Source organism: Diabrotica undecimpunctata, chromosome 5, assembly GCF_040954645.1.
Source record: "Diabrotica undecimpunctata isolate CICGRU chromosome 5, icDiaUnde3, whole genome shotgun sequence".
NCBI classification, from domain to species: Eukaryota; Metazoa; Arthropoda; class Insecta; order Coleoptera; family Chrysomelidae; genus Diabrotica; species Diabrotica undecimpunctata.
The window spans coordinates 21103597-21121258 of record NC_092807.1 but is presented as its reverse complement, the minus strand read 5'-3'; the positions used below and the strand labels follow the sequence as shown (position 1 = coordinate 21121258).

Below are 17662 nucleotides of genomic sequence, written 5' to 3'. Positions count from 1 at the left end.
AAACTCAATAGTTTTCGAGATAATCGCATTTTACAAATCAGCTGCATAATTCTGATTTAAGGCAATTACTCCAGGCAACGAAGAAAAAATAGGCAAAAACATTAATACTTCTGAATTTTGGTATAAAATACCTTTAACTAAAATTAATACTTAACGAAATATTAAATAAAATAAATATATCAGCAGGATAATTTATAATAGGATTTGACAAAATATCAGAATAATAGGATTTTACATCAAACATTTTACGTTTTATGTTAAATTAAAGCCATAATCAAAACATTTTGTTTACAAACCAAAGTAAGAAATAGTTAAACTAAATAACACAACTTTTTGTCAAAGTAAGTGTTCGATATGTCCACCATTTTCTTTAATTCATTTGTCAATATATTCCATAAAAGATCGTCCCACATTAAATAGCAACATTTGTTCTAAAAAAACTGCTGCAGTATTTATTTCTTCACATAGTTGGTTGCGAATGTTGATGAAATTCTTATAGGCACTTTGTTTTAATGCGCCCCATACACCAAAATCAAGCGGATTAAATTCTGGGCTACGTGGTGGCTATAATGTATAATGGATGAAAATATATTCTTTTGGATACATATCCAAATCTTATGGTATATTATGGAACTACATATTATTTGTCGCAGAGGTTAAATAATGTATTAAACTGTGATGTATCTTGTTCATTAGTTACTTATGTACACACGGAATAGCCTATCGATGACATTACTTATATGATTACGTTACAGCTTACGAGTAACTATAATTACATCTCGAACAAATGGACAATTATTATGATTTACTAACGAACTAATATTATACTGAACTAAATTGCCTGTGTGTTTACTATATTTATAACAATCGGTTATTAGGCCAACGATGATGTTTTTGTAAAAATGCTGAGTCTTTAAGGTTAGATTTGTAGCAAAAGTATAATGAAACAAGACACATATATGTTATTCAATACCTGTGCCTTAGTTTCTAAGTGTCATAATAAAAATGGGTAAACAATTTACGTAATGAATAATAAGTATTATTTTCGGATTTTTTATGAATTAAATAATTATATCAATATCTCACCACATTGCCAAGGAATATGACTACCACGACCAATCCAACGTTCAGAAAAGTTGTATTTAAGTATGTTCTAACTGCCTTCTCTCTAGAATGTGGTGGTGGACCATCTTGAATAAATCACATATTTTCGGTTTTCAGCATTTTACAATAGAAAAAAGTAATACAACGTCATTATGGAAACTTATAAGAAGCTATAGAAAAGGGAAATTGTAAACATGATGTCGTCTGAATACGGACACGGCACCTAAAGAAGAAAAGATGAAGAATATTTTCTCCAATAAGACATTTAGCACCCATAACAAAGCATTTTGTGATGTTACATTATCAGCTTTGAGTTGTTTTAATAAGAATAAACTATGAATTATGCTTATCTACAGGTATTCAGTGCTTTACCGCACAAATATCAAACTAAGAATTATTATGCAGCTGACTTATAAAACGCGATTATCTCGAAAACGGTTGAATTTTTAGGTTACTAATAAGTATACCTTTTTTTTGTAGAAATAATGTATTTTTAATATTTTTTAAGACAAATAGAGCTAACTTAAAGAGCAAAAAAGTTAAGTGCAAATTTATGCCACACATGTGGCATATGTGGCGCCCTCTATTAGTTACATTAAAGTATGTAGAAAATTATAATTTATCCTACTCAAAAGCATCCAACTGTAAATTTTTGTTTTACAAACGTAAAACTTATAGCGAAAAATAAAATTTTAAATTTCCACTTTAACACCCTGTATCTTTCTTAATATCAACATTTTATTAAAGTAAGTTGGCTTAAATCGCAATATTTTAAAGTGCATGATGAATTTACGTTTTCTCTTTGTACAATTACTTAAGGACCACCCTGTGTAAAGCATTTTTAAGCAAACTGATTGCAATTTTCAACCATTTTATAAATAAGCAATGGCTTTCATCTAAGAATCAAATAAATTACTTAAATTATAACGTCAAATTGTAACTGCGAAGTTAATAATGTAAAATTTTAATAAAAACTTAAATAAAATGCATTCTTTGTTCTATTACTTACTACCAAGTGTCTACACTATGACTAATTTAATGTTACCTATTGTTTCAGATATCCATGGAGTTATAGTAATATAATGGAGTTACTCGTCGCTATTTGTTAAACATATAGTAATATATAAGGTAAGTTTTTTAAAATAAATATCAAATAATATATATTGATTTAAATTATTAATGTTACATTTTTTTTTGTAAAAAGCATTTGTATCAAACGTACGCTTTTTTCACAGTTAGTTAAAACAATAAACTTATTACTAAACTATAAATGGAGCGAGTCATGAAGACCTTCTAATTATACTGATCTAGAGCTTCGAAATATTATAAATTTGTAGTGAAGTCAGTCAGTGGAAATAAATTTAGGTGGAAAATTGTCAGAAACAGAAGGACATAATTAGGTCACCTCGAAGACATCGCTGCTCGAATGTCGTAAGATGAGCCATGGATAGTCTATCTTCATAGTTAGGTCTTACATTTTCAAATAGGATTTTATCGCGACTGAGATTTGGATTCCACACTGAAAACTCAAGAATAGGTCTAACGTATATTGAGTAAAGTTTAGAGGTTAGAGATATACGTATAAAACATTTACGGATCAAAAACCGTTTCGAGTTTGCACGTTTACACACCGACACTATGTGATCAGAACAATTTAAGTTACTATTAATTATCACTCCGTGATCGTTGTGGGAGGTTACCGAGTTTAAGGGATGTCCATTAATAAAGTACGACAGTGATGGGTTATTTTTGGCGATATGTAAAACAACGCATTTTTCAATGTTAAAAAACGGAAGTAACCATTCTGAGGACTATTTGAATATTGTATCAAAATCTTGTTGAAAAATATGTTGGTTAGTAGTTGGATTCACATATAATTTCGTGTCATCAGCGTAACTGGAAACCTTACTGGATACTATGAGTGAAAGATCACCAGTGTAGATACAAAAAAGTAGCGGTCTAAGTACTGATCCTTGTAAGAATCCACTCTTGACTGGCTTAACTAGTGAGTGGTCTTCCCCAACACGAACCCTGAAGTATCTGTCTGAATCAAAATGTTTAACTTTCCGTAGATAACATAGTGATCCAATTTAGCTAGTAATCGACGTTTTGGAACACGGTCGAAAGCTTTGCAGAAGTCTAAGTAGACTACATCGACAGGATTCTGATTGTTTAAAGATAATGACCAATCATTTACACAATAAAGTAAGTTTGTGATCGTTGAACAACCTTTGATGATGCTATGCTGTTTGTGAGAGATGATATTTTCTTGAAGAAAAAAGTCAGACATAGCTTTCGAAATAATCGATTCCATGACGTAGAGAGAAAACCTTGATTAAAACAAGCATTCATTATGAGAGATATAGGTATACCCTAATAGGTATGGTTACAGATTCTGAACATTGTTTGAGGAAAAAGGAGGTGAGTCCTAGAGGTGTGCTTATTAGTTCTTTTAGACGAACTAGTTCAAGAGAACTATTTCACAAAAATGAACTAGTTCAGTGAACTAGTTCGCGAAAGAACTATTTGTAGGACCGAAATCGAAATCCACATAACTGGTTGCCAGTTGTCTCGTCTTATCATCACACAAGCTCGGCGCTGGCCGCGCGTTTTCTTCGGTTTTCAGTCAGTCTTTCACTCTTTCACTACCGTACAAGTAGTTCGGGTTCGGAACCATTTCTTTCGATCGTATGTTTAGGTTTAAATGTTTTAAATTTATTTCTCAAATGTTTGGCAAATAAGATTTTTTTTAAATTGCGTTAGGCTTTCACGGCCATCGTCTAACTTATTAAACTGTTTATTCGGGCTGTTGGGCCGTTGTCTTCTGTTGAGATTTGTTCTCGACGTTTCGCCAACACTAGGGGTTGGCATCTTCTGGAGATGTTGATGCTTCGCTTGTAAGCAGAAACTGAAACGTAGTACAACGCGTCGTCAGTTTCTGCTTACAAGCGAAGCATCAACATCTCCAGAAGATGCCAACCCCTAGTGTTGGCGAAACGTCGAGAACAAATCTCAACAGAAGACAACGGCCCAACAGCCCGAATAAACAGTTTAATAAGATTTTTTTTATTTGCAAAAAATTATTAAGATTTGTTTTTTATTAACCGTTTTAAATATAAATATGGTTCACGTATGATTAATTTGTATATTTACGTATACTCATAGGTATCTATATTAGGTGATTTCTAAAAGAACCTTACAAAAAAAAAATCAGTGAATTTTCTAGGAACATTAAATAACACATTTTCATTCTCACTTTTACATAAAATTATATTTTATGTAGATGCATCAATCATTTTAACCACAACTTAAAATTGTTATTTCAAAATTACAATACGAGAAACAACACAGCATGTTAACGTTCAAGCCAATGCATGGGCATGGCATAAGATCCGAACCATTAAACCATTATGATATTAAAATAAAACTGTTTATGTTATTGTCACGTTCATAAGAATTATGACCTGATATCTGAGGCTAATCGGCACTTCTTTTTTTAAACTAGTCAGTTGGTCAGTCCATCCCATTCACAAAATAATAAATATATGATCTCATTCATTCATTATTTTTTTCTTTAAAAGTTGAGACACAATTTATAATGCAAATCGTTCCCAGTGAACTAGTTCTATGAAAATTAATGAACTAGTTCAATTAGTTCAGTTTAAAGAATCGTTCATTTGAACTATTTCGATGGTGAACTACACATCTCTAGTGAGTCCGTCTAATCCAGGTGATGAATTATCTCGTAGTTTCCTTAAATGATGTTTAATTTCATCTGGTGTGAAAGATATATTCTCAAGAGTTTTAGACAAACGTTGGCACATTATTTGAGGAATGGTATCGATAAAAAGATCTACCAGATGAAGATCATCTGCAAAAACATGAGAAAAGAATAACGATAAACATTCCGAAGTTTTGTTATTCGAAGAACATAAAGACCCGTCAGCTTTTTGATGTAATGGTGTGAAGACTTTAGAAGATAAAGATGTGCGAATGTACCGATAAACTTTTTTACTAATACCGCTTGCAATGATACATTTTTCAAATTCTGTTCTTAACTTTAGCAAAGATTGGTTGACTAGGTTAGAAAAATTACGGTGGGTGAGAAAATCATCAAGGGAACCAGTAAGTTTATATCTTCGCCAAAGCTTTCGCTTCTGTCGAATTAGATGGGTAGCTGCGAGGTTTTGACTAGGTTAGAAACATTACGGTGGGCGAGAAAATCATCAAGGGAACCAGTAAGTTTATATCTTCGCCAAAGCTTTCGCTTCTGTCGAATTAGATGGGTAGCTGAGAGGTTAATACAAGATTTTAGTTGATTTCTGTATAGCTGCCGTTCGGTTATATGATCAGAAATTGTTGTAATAGTAGTATGAAGAAAAGAGTCCCACATTGACGATGGGTCAGAGTGATTAAAAAAATAGATTGCCAGTTTATATGGACGGAATTTCAGAATATCCCGGGTGGACCATATTCCGAATGGATAAATACTTGGTAGAATAAACCACAACCTGTAATGTTGTTTAATATTATAAGGAACGGAAATTAGAGTACTTACGATATATTATGCGAAACAACGAACCATCTGGACTGCTACAGCTGATCATGCAAGAATCAGTAATGGAAAAATGATATTCTGGATACAAACGGATCTTTTGACTGAAAAATTTATGCACATGGTTCCTTACGACAACTACGGGACTGTGTTGAGCAGCGGTGGCCAAGTTACGAGTGGCCATGATGATTTCCAATATCCAAAATTGATCGCAATTAAAAGCCGAAAATGATATAATTGAAATTACCAGTATTTTTTAAATTGTGTCACATTTTATTTTGTCATTATTATTTCGGAAAATATAAATACGCCTTTACGATTTACTTATTCTCAGAAGCTGGACATAAGCACTTAATATTGGAAAAATAATCAACAGTATCAAATGATGTCATTTTATCCTTACAAAGGACAAGGTATTAAGTGGAATGTATACATTTGCTTGTGATGCGATTTCTTTGTAGTTTAAAAAAATCCTTTGCTAGCAAACTTCTTTTTTAAACAAAGCTAAAATTAGGTTAACTTTTTTAGTATTTTTTCAGAGATCAGCATTTTTTCACAGTTATAGCTGCCATCAATTTGCATTCCAAATTCTTTTCTTTGTTCATTAATAAAAGCATGACGCTGTCTTGTTGAAGTGGTGTTAATAAGTGCTTTAGTTTGCTGTTGTATGTAATATCGACCATAGCACTTAAGCACGTTTCCGTTTAACTAGGAGACAACTTGCTAAATATATTGTGGAAATTTTAACATAACTATCGCGAAGATGTGCATTTTCTTAGTTTGGGTTGCAGCATGAATTATGGATGGGATTATTTCGTTATTACAGGGTGTACAAGTTTCTTAGTTTACTTCCAAACTTTCCGAGTAGGTTTGCGTGTCGGATAACCAAACTAGAAAATTTAGTTATTCTGGGTAACCCATCTGTGTACAAATATTATGTAATCTTGTGAAACGTGAATATTTATTAAATTATTTAACTAGATTACACTTTATTCAACTTTTGGTGCATATTTGTTTCGAATATTAACTTCGAATATTTAACTATAACTATTGTATTGACAATCTGTTTATAATTTATATAGATTTATAATCTGTTTCGCAATAAAAACAATAAGTAAAATTGTTTGTCTTTAAAATGTCAGAGAGATGTAAGGTCCAGTGACCAAAGAATCATAACACAAATATTAGCTTGTTTACCGGTGGGATGCGGACATACACAGATACCCGAACATGAATACTAAAAACGGCAGTGATCACAATGGCTGGGCGCTGTTGAAGGTGAAACTTCCACTACTGTAGGCACTGTTAGGAACGGTTTGGTAGGTCTGATCATACTGCTTTAATCTTTTCGTTTGTTGGTTGTGGAGAAGATTGTATGCCAGGGTGTTAGGATGGACGCGCAACCTGTTTTGATATTGTTCAGAAATTCTTTTGCACTCTTCAGAGACTGTTAGTACCTAAAGATCTCTATGTAAAGTGTCATTCTGGATGTACCCAGGGGCATTAGCGATTGTTCTTAGAATTTTAGATTAAAATCTTTGTATTTTCATAACACTAGATTTGTTAGATGATCCCCAGAGCTGCGAACCATATGACCAAACGGGTTTTATTATAACTTTGTATATTAGTAGCTTGTTGTCGATCGATAGGTGTGAGTTTTTTCCCAGCATCCAGTAAAGTTTTCTGTACAAAATTCCTAGCTATAGTCTTTTCGTCCATATATTTGGCCCATGTTACTCTTTTGTTCAGATGAATGACTAGATATTTTACGTCATCCTTTTGGAGTAAAAAATATCCACCGAGGTTAACTTGTGGACGTATACCTCTTCTTAGAGTAAATGTAATGTGTGTGGACTTTGAGGAAGTTACTTTAAGAAATTTAACTGTTTACCTAAAATACATAAACCAACTCTTAGTATAAGACCTATTGTTTCTTCTATCAATTCACCAAATATACACATTGCTAAATTTCTAACTGATATTCTCTCTAAATCCTATGATTATCAATTCTATGATAACAATTCTTATAATATTTTTGATTCTTTTCAATTTAGTGCATTTATTAACAATTTTAAACTACCACTTAATTACATTGTGGTGAGCTTTGATGTAGTATCACAATTCCAGGATCCAGGAAGACAGTAGACTGCATATAGGGTAAGGTTGCCTAGCAAGTCTTCAATGACGATGCTAGTTAATTGTAGGTACTTTTCACTAAACTTATTTAACTCGTGATGTTTTATATTTGATTTGATGATGATAGCTGTGCCATTGTGTGCTTTGTCATTTGGATGTTGTGTGTAATAAACAATGTATTTTGAAATTTTAATATAATTTTTGTTTGTTAAATGAGCTTTTAATATGAGCATAACATCAATTCTCTTCTCGTCGAGAAAAAATTTGATTTCTTGGATATGCTTCGTTAGGCCATTTGAGTTCAAGACGGCCATTTTAAGTCTGTTTTTCATTAATGCATTTTGGAAATCAAAGTGGTTAGGAGATTAAGCATAGTGCTCATTCTCTTCATTAGTTTTGCCATCAGGTTTTCAAGAAGTCAATTGTAGTTAAATAGTTTGAGCCGACATCACTTTGTTGGTTTATGATTTTAATCGTTTGACTATTTCTTGAAGTTTCTTGAGCATAAAAAAACACCAGGAATTACTGTTTGATTGCTAGCGTCCTTTATGTCTGTTCTATGGGCCTCTCGTTTCTTCCTAAGTTATGGAAATTTTTCTTTTTTGAGGTTTTTTAAGCATGCTATTCTTTCCCCTCCAATTCCTAGATTTGTATATAATTTACCTTAGAATAATTTTTAACATTCTATATTTGTGCCGTTTCTCATTATATGACCGTTATATTCTAACTTTCTCCCTTTAACATTTCTCTTACATCACTTATGTTGTACATCACTTCACTTTGTTTCTCCATTTTTTCGTAGCACGGTGTCGTTGGTTATCTTATCCGTCCATGATATCCTTAAGATCCGCTTGTATAGCCACATCTCCAAGGCTTCAAGTTTCTTCTTCAGTAATTATCCAGAAAAAATATACATGATCGGTGGCAACTTTAATGCGAAGAATACCCACTGCGGCTTTAGGCTAACTACAACTAAAGGAAAAAAACTAAAGGAAGAGATATCTACTGGTAGACCAACATACTGGCCTACCGATAGGAATAAAATTCCAGACCTGATAGATTTCTTAATTTACAAAAATATCTCAGCTAACTATCTGAATATCAATGACGGCTGGAATATGAACTCTGATCACTTACCGATAATTTTAATTATAAGTGATACAGTTATCAAGAAAGAGTTTATTCCAATATTGACTAATAAAAAAACTGAATGAGAGCTTCAAAATAAACCTTGAATACAAAATTAATCTTGCTGTGCAATTGAGAAACATAAGGCAACTTAATGACGAATTAAAAGTTGTTTTAAAAAATATCCAACAGGTAGCTTGGTAAAATACTCCTACAATGACTTCTAGGACAAAAGGGAACAACTATCCAAAAGAAATCAGAGAACACATAGTAGAAAAAAGAAAGTTAGGAAAAAAATGGCAGCTATACAGAGCTCCATCAGACAAAATAAGTCTAAATGATGCTACACAAAAACTACAAAGGGAGATACAGAATATAAAAAATTCACAGATTATTCGTTATAAAAAACAACAAAAAGATGAAGAGACCAATTATTCATTCTCCTTCAATCAAGATGGACGGCAACTGGGCTAGAAGTAACAAACAAAAAGCAGAACGATTTGCAGATCATTTAGAAAGCTTGTTCAAATCCAATGACAATGATGGTGAAGAACTAAGATAGGAAGAACCATTCCAAACCAAAGAAAGAATTACATTGACATAATTTAGAGAAGTATCAACAGAAATAAAAGGGAATATAATTCAAGAGAAACCTACTGTAATAAAATAGGATTTGAAATATGTAAAATATGTTTGATTGAGAGCTAAGGGATACTTAGCACTGTCACCACTGAAATATCCTCTATGTTTAAAGGAGATTTAGCTGTCCGAGCGAATTTGAGGCATACTGGTCCACTAGTTCGAATAGGTCGTGATTTCGCCCTCGCGGATTTACAAGAGGGTAGGAAGACAAACAGGATAGGGGCTGAAGGGTACTCCGATGCAGGCCCTGTAAAGAGTCAGAGGCTATGGGCTTGCGTTAGAAGCCAGGAAGATGTACAAAGCAAAAATGTGTTCCCTTCTTGTCTCTATCTAACGGTAAAATAAAACAAGCCACTTTCAACTTACTGTATAATTAACAAATCGTAATTTTACATCTACTACACAAAAGGTACAATGCTATTAGTGGTTATTATTGTTTGCGAAGGGAGACGAGAAGAGATTTTACTGAGGGAATTTAAAGGCGGACAACCTACTATTAATTGTTCCCAAAATGGTTAGTAAACATTGTTTGTGACCTTAGCGTACTTAGGCCCTAGCTAATGAATACGCCTCCAGTCCTACAGGGATTTAAGATCCGTCAGTTGAAGCACGGCGCGCTATCCCGAACTTTCGAATCTCCAGATACCGGCACTTCTACGTTACACTACCCCGTCGAGTTAAAATAACGCGCTCACTGGTTGCTTATCGTCTCCGGTCGCCCGCGCTTCCCGCGTGGGGCGCTCTCGAGTGTCACCTTCCCACTAGTCCTCGCTGGCCCCCTTGTTCAGTTTTTTATGAGCCCGTATTCTCAATTTTCAGTTGTAGTACCAAGGTCGAGTTATTGTTTTTTTTTGCTGACTGAGTCCCCGTATTATTTTTCAGCGGAGGTCTATGTTTTTTAAACGTGATTTTTTTTTCTTTTAAGCAACCGTGGTGACCTGATATTTGAGACTCGTGTAATACATTTAAACTGGGCCGAGTTTTCAATCTTTGTTTAATGTAAAAATATATACATTAACTATGTTACTTACTAGCTATGAATTTATTTGTTCTTTAATCAATTTGGAATATGTAATAATTACTTAAATAATTAATACCCTTTTCTAGGCTAATTACCCCTTAATTTTTCCTTCTTTTTTTCCTTGCTATGTTTACATTACACTACTGGATATTTTGTCATAACAGGAGAACTATTAAAAAATCTACCAAGAAAAGCCCTAGTTAAGCTAACACACCTTACAAATGCTGCTTTTAGATTCAGATATGTTCCCAAACTCTTTAAAGTAACCGAAGTTATTATGATTGCCAAACCAGGTAAACTTCCTAATGAAAAGACATCCTATCGACCAATATTACCCCTACCAGTGATGTCAAAACTATTTTAAAAACTATTGAAAAGATTAAAACCAATAATAGAAAATCTTATACCAAATCATCAATTTAGTTTCAGAAATAAACATTCCACGATCACGATCACAGAATAACAAATATAATAGAAAAAACATTGAAAGAAAAGAAAGTCTGCACTACAATCTTCTTGCACGTACACAGGTGTTTGATAAAGTCTGGCATGAGGGTATAAACTACAAATATAAAAATTAAATAAAAGAATAAATATAAGAACGTTCCTGCCTAAACAGTATTCAGAAATCTTGGAATCATAGGAAGCGTGCAAAGATTATCGCGTTAAGTGAGCACACTTCTATGTCACAAAGAAAAATCGAAAGAACGTGTGAAGTTAGTCATGGGGTAGTAAGCAAGATTTTGAAGCGTAAGCGAGAAACGGCATAAGTGGATATAAAAAGATTAGGAAAATGAACAAGAAGAATGAAAACAACACCAGCAGATAAATGATTTTTACTTCAAAAGAGCAAATTGAACCCAAGAAAAACAAGCCAAAAGCTTTAACAAGATCTTGCAGCATCAAATGTACTGATTCATGACGTAACTATTTTGAAAAGACTTTTGGAGAATTGTAGAAGGGCAATGCGTTCACAGAAAAAAAACAGCTTCTAACTGAACGAGTGAAGAAACAAAGGCTGTTATGGACCAAAAAATACTCTAACTGGACTGTAGACGACCGAAGAAAAGTTATATTTATAGATGAAACTCAGTTTATAGTTTAGGGACAGCGGTTGAAATTCGTGAGGAGGTCTGACAATGAAAACCTTTCATCATTTTATATTGATTAAACTGTAAAACATCCAGTCAAAAAAATGTTTTCGAAATATTTTTCATGATTGGGGTTGGATCTTTGATACCAGTCAAAGGTATGATGGACAGCCAAAAATACAAATCTATGTTGAAACAGCGTTTAAACACAGAATTCCAAAAATATCTTAAGAAGGAAGCCTTCAGGAAAAGCGATTCTTCAACAGGACTCTGCTCCGTGTTACAAGTCAAAGCAAATGATAGAATTTTTCCAAAATAAGAAGATTAATGTTATAGATTGGCCCGGTAATTCACCAGATCTCAACCCCATTGAAAATTTATTGGCCTATTGACTGTACTACAAGAATAAAAATGATAGAGGTGGTCCTTCAGGTTTAATTTCAAGATGAAAGGATATCTGGAAACTGTTAGAGGCTCGTAGAATCTATGCCAAAACGGGTAAAAGCAGTAATTACATCTAAAGAAGAACATCATCATGTTGGCGATCATCTTTATCTTATCTGCAGCAGCGCGGAAAAGCTGCACAGATGTTGTATTAAAACAGATTCTAAGGTTCTTTAACCAAGATGTTCTTCTTCTTCCTGGACCTCGTTTTCTAAATATTTTTCCTTGCAGGATGGCTTGAAGGAGAGCATATCTGGATTCATTTCGCATAATATGTCCGAACAATTTTAACTTTCGACATACGATGGTAGTCAGTACCTCTCGGTTCTTATTTATTCTTCTGAGGACCTCCTCATTTGTGACTCGGTCAGTCCACGGGATCTTAAGTATTCTCCGATATAGCCACATCTCAAATGCTTCTAGTTGTCTGCACATATCTTCGTTCAAGGTCCACGATTTAACACCATAAAAAAGGACAGAGAAGACGTAGCATCGCAGCATTCTTACTTTTGTATTAAGACAGAGGTTTTGACTCTTAAAGAAGGCCCCCATCCGATTGAGGGTGCATCTAGCTTTTCCAATGCGTGCTCTAATCTCCTGGTTGTTGGCCCATTCTTCATTTATTATGGTGCCGAGGTAGTTGTAGTGCGTCACTCTTTCTACAGGGGATTGGTTAACGTAGAGTTGACCTTCTGTTATTCTTTTCTTACTAATTATCATAAGCTTTTTCTCATTAACGGTTATATTGAGTCCATGTTGTTGACTGTAATACGTAATTTTGTTAATAAGAACTTGTAGGTCTTCTAAGTTGTCCGCAACTACTATGGTGTCATATGCATATCTGATGGTGTTTAGTCGGTAACCATTTAGTAGAATACCTTTTTCAGCTTCGTGCAAAGCTTCGATAAATATTCTTTCAGAGTACAGATTGAAGATTAGAGGAGACAAAATACAGCCTTGCCTCACTCCACGCATGATTTTCACATAGTCAGCGTGTTCACCTTCAACTCTGAGATTTGCTGTCTGATTCCAGTAAATATTTCTAATTATTTTTAGATCTTGGTTGTTAATTCCTGATTCTTTTAGTATTTGCATTATCTTGGCCTGCTGTACTCGATCAAACGCTTCCCCGTAATCAACCAGACATGCGTATACAGCGTCGCAGTTGACGTCTCTGAATCTCTGGAGAACAAAGCCTCTCTAGTACCAACAGCATTTGTGAACCCGAACTGATTGGGAGAAATTTGATTTTCATACAGCTTATAGATTCTCTTATGAATTATCTTTAGGAACAATTTTAAGAGATGACTCATGAGACTTATAGTACGGTAATCTTCGCATTTTTTGGCTCCTGATTTTTTGGGAAGTGCAATAAACTCAGATTTCAGCCATTCTGTTGGTATTTGTATCCAGAGTTGTATATGTTGTTGAATATCTTTGAGATTATTGCTATTGATGCAATATAATTTTTTTCTAAATAAACTGTTTTTTCATCAAAACAGCCTATGATTCCATTAATTCGCACAGTACTCTATTAGTGTAAGCTTGTACCGGCCTCTTTACGAAGAAACATTACTTCAAAATTTTATAATAGTTATATATCTTTTTCAATCAATATACAAAAACTATACATTGAAAGAGGCCAAAAGGAAAATACACGCCTATTAATAAAACTATTTATAGAACTAATAAAGTGTGTATATAGTCAACAACTCCTTGGGAAATTGAACAAGTGGATGCTGGGACCAAATTCGATATTAAGCAAATCTTGTGTAAAAATCAGTGAGGCTTAGGGCTCTTCAAAGATTACGTTTCCGCTTAAAGCTTAGCTCCTTATTTAGCAAGAAGACGGCGAAAACATTATTAAACTGTTTATTAAAAATTGTAAATAAAAATCTACCTACAATAACGGAAAAAGTTTTTTATATTATGCATAATAAAAACAAGGTAGTTAAAGTTCGAATTATGACATTAAATATTATTATGCAACGAGTAATTAATGATGGTCATTATGATGCGAGTATGAGGGCCACAACATGAGCCGCTTATTTCCGAATACGAGCATCATAATGGCAATTAAATGCGATTAATAAACATGATTTTTTTCTACAATCTTTTATAACAACAAAAAAAATATATTCAAATTTATATATTTGTAAAACAAACAAAGCAGATATATAATTTATTTTGTTGATACATTTATATTTTAAATATTACAATTATTAAAATGAATTTAAGGCAACAACTTTATTGCGCTGGTTGATGAAGTCTGTCGTCGATGGTGTGGTGTGGTATAAATTTCTCAATTACCCTATCGTATTTAGACATTTTCTTAAAATAATTTAACCTTGAAATTTGTCAGTTTGTTTAATATTGTGAACTGTGAAAGCGTATGCATTTGATTTGACATTGCTCATTGCGTGTGCTACTCTCGATACATAGGCTTACCATACGTCCCTGTTTTAGACATCGGTCCCGGAGTCCCGGCCGGTTTGTTATTTTGTCTCGGTTTGACAAAACTGTCGTAATTTTGAATTTTTGTTAAGTTATTTCACACGAATAATTTTTTTCCTCCTGGATTCATATTTACTGATAATAAATAAGATTATTCACGTTCGTATTATATAAACAATTCTAATAATGATGACTGCACATCTGATTGATAAGATATTTTAATAGGGTTCTCAAAGAAGAAGTGCTTAATTCTCGAAATCATCAAAATGATGATTTCGATTTCGACGATTTCAGCAATTCACCATACCACATTTCTTAAACACATTATTTTAGAGAGTCGTTAACGAATTTAAACATAAAAAAAAACGGGTGTGGCAGTCCAGTCGGACTGCCGGTCGAAGTTATACTTCTATACACGCGTTCGCCGTTAAAAATTTATATAGAAGTCAATCTGCACAATCATTACATATGTAATGCTATAGGTAAGAGAGAGCAGAAAGAGAAAAAGAATTAGTTATATAGATATATGGTGCATCGTTTGCTGTATATAAACATTTGACCTGTAATAGGAGGATAGTAAATGAAGGATTGTATCAATATTTTAATGAAAATATATATTTTTATTTTTATATACATATGTATAAAAGGAGTTGAATGCAAAAAAAATTTACACATAGTCTGCAGTAAAATTCATTGTTAATATTGTTATTAATATAAAAATTACAATATAATAAATACACTACAACATAATTCAATATAATAATACAATATAAATTAAAATGTAATATTTATAAGTATTTAAAACTGCCAATATACATAACTTACTTTACAAAGATAAAAATAAAAAACCAACGACTCGGATTATGTTGAAAATTTTGATTTTAAAATTTATGTTTTTTGCGTATATTACATATATTTAATAAGATTAACGTGAGGTTTTTCAATATTTCAAAAATAAAAAAGGAAATTCATAACTGGGATTCGAACTCACAACCACCAGCGTATGAGCCAAACACGTAGAGGATTTGCCAATTAGACATGACACTAACGGATTTCAAAATTGACAGTTCTCGGTAAAACAGTGATTAGTTTGAAATACAAAAGCCTAAAATAATTATAAACGTTTAATTTTAAATAATACAAAACATATCACATAAATAATAATAATAATACATATTATATTAAATATAATATTATATATATATATATATATATATATATATATATATATATATATATATATATACAATATTATATAATACCAACGCCGACCGTGCGTATAGAAGTATAACTTCAAAAAAAAATCAAGAATTGATGAAAAAAAAAACAGATGTCAGTTTACCCTAATCATTTGCAGTGTGATTACATTTCGTTTTTTTTTTTGTGATCGGTGGTAAAATACGAAAACACTTTATGTTTTATTTAATTGCTGTGTTTGATTTAAAATGCCGAAAAGAAATTGCAAATTCAACAGCGAACTTGAAAAAGATTATCCTTTTATAAAAAAGCTTTTTAGTGACAATAGCAGGGTAAAATGCTAGCAATGGTTTTCAGAATTTTCAATTGCACACGGTGAGCGAGAAGATATTAAAGATCACTTAAAGTGTGCAAAACACAAGACTGATATTATAACGATTCCCATTTAAAACGATTTAATTACTGCAGCTAAAGAGGCCACATTTGCTTATCACACGGCAATGCATGATATAAGCTTCAAAACATCTAATTGTACGTCGAAATTGATTTCAAAATTTTTTAAATCAAAATTTGGGGTTGCGAGAACCAAATGTGAAGCGATTATTTTAAATGTGTTGGCACCTTTGTCTTTGTCAGAGTTACACACCGACTTACTAAGTAAGTGTTACTAACGACACCTCAAATAAAAAGCACATTAAACTGGCACAGATTATTGTTATTTACTTTTTACCATTAGAAGGTGTACATGTGAAACTATTAAATTTTGAGTCCGTTTAGGGTGAGACATCGGAAATATTGACTCAAAATCAACTTTCAACATTACGTCGTCATGACATTACAAACAAAGCAGCTGCATTTTGTGGCGACAATTGTAATACAAATTTTGGAGGTGTGCATGACAGAATAATGTTTACAGAAGACTTAAACAAGAACTCGGTGTAGATATTGTAGGAATTGGATGTGGCGCACATATTGTACACAATGCACTTCAAAATGCTATGGATAATTTATCAATCGACATTGAAGAACTAGTTGTCAAAAGATATAAACATTTTCATATCTGCACAGTTCGAGTAACTCAGTTGAAGGAATTCTGTGAATGTGTAGATGTGGAATATAAAAACCTAATCCAACATGGAAGTACCAGATTTCTTTCCCTTTTGCCGGCAATTGAAAAAATTCTAAATATATTTGAAGGACTAAAAGCATATTTCCTTTTCCAAGATAACTGCCCACATAAAATGGTAGATTTTTTTGAAAGTGAAACGGGTGAGTTATATTTTTGGTTTGTGCATGGACAATTAAACAATTTTAACAAAATTATAGTACTCATGGAAAAAAGTGAAGCAAGTGCGACTGACATTATTTTGGAATTAAGAAGATTGAAATCTAATCTTCAAGAACGCATGGACAGCAATTTTGTACCACAAAGAGCGAAACAATTATTATGAAAGAATTTTGCTAGTAGCCAGGATATTGATAAATTTCAAACAGATGTACAGATGCATTTCATACATTGAATTGTGGGAATACAGTTTCGGAGGAGCCGACATTTTCGAATGGATTGGACTTAAGCACGTATTGAAATGGGACGAAATCGAAGGATCTGCTGAAATTATAAACAAAATACACGGTTCAGACGATCGACAAAATATTAATACTGACAACCTTTTTGACGAGCTGTCACTTACGAAAGCTTTTATAGCATGGGTTCTGCTATTTAAACATTTTCGTGAACAACACATCGATACACCCAACCTGGTAAAAATGGTGCAATATATTTTGTGCTTACCAGGCACCTCCGCTCCTTTAGAGCGTGTCTTCTCGATAATGAAACATATTTGGTCGGACGATAGAAGCCGTATGTTTTAGTCTACCGTAAAAGCATTA

General features: G+C 32.9%; 1 long non-coding RNA gene across 1 annotated transcript in view; it reads left to right on the top strand.

The window, feature by feature from the left end:
• The window catches only part of LOC140441163 (uncharacterized), a 471127-nt gene that overhangs the window by 324607 nt on the left and 128858 nt on the right, over positions 1-17662 (top strand). Inside the window, exon 3 of the long non-coding RNA XR_011950968.1 lies at positions 2162-2232. This is a non-coding gene — a long non-coding RNA (uncharacterized lncRNA). The remainder of the gene's footprint in view (positions 1-2161; positions 2233-17662) is intronic.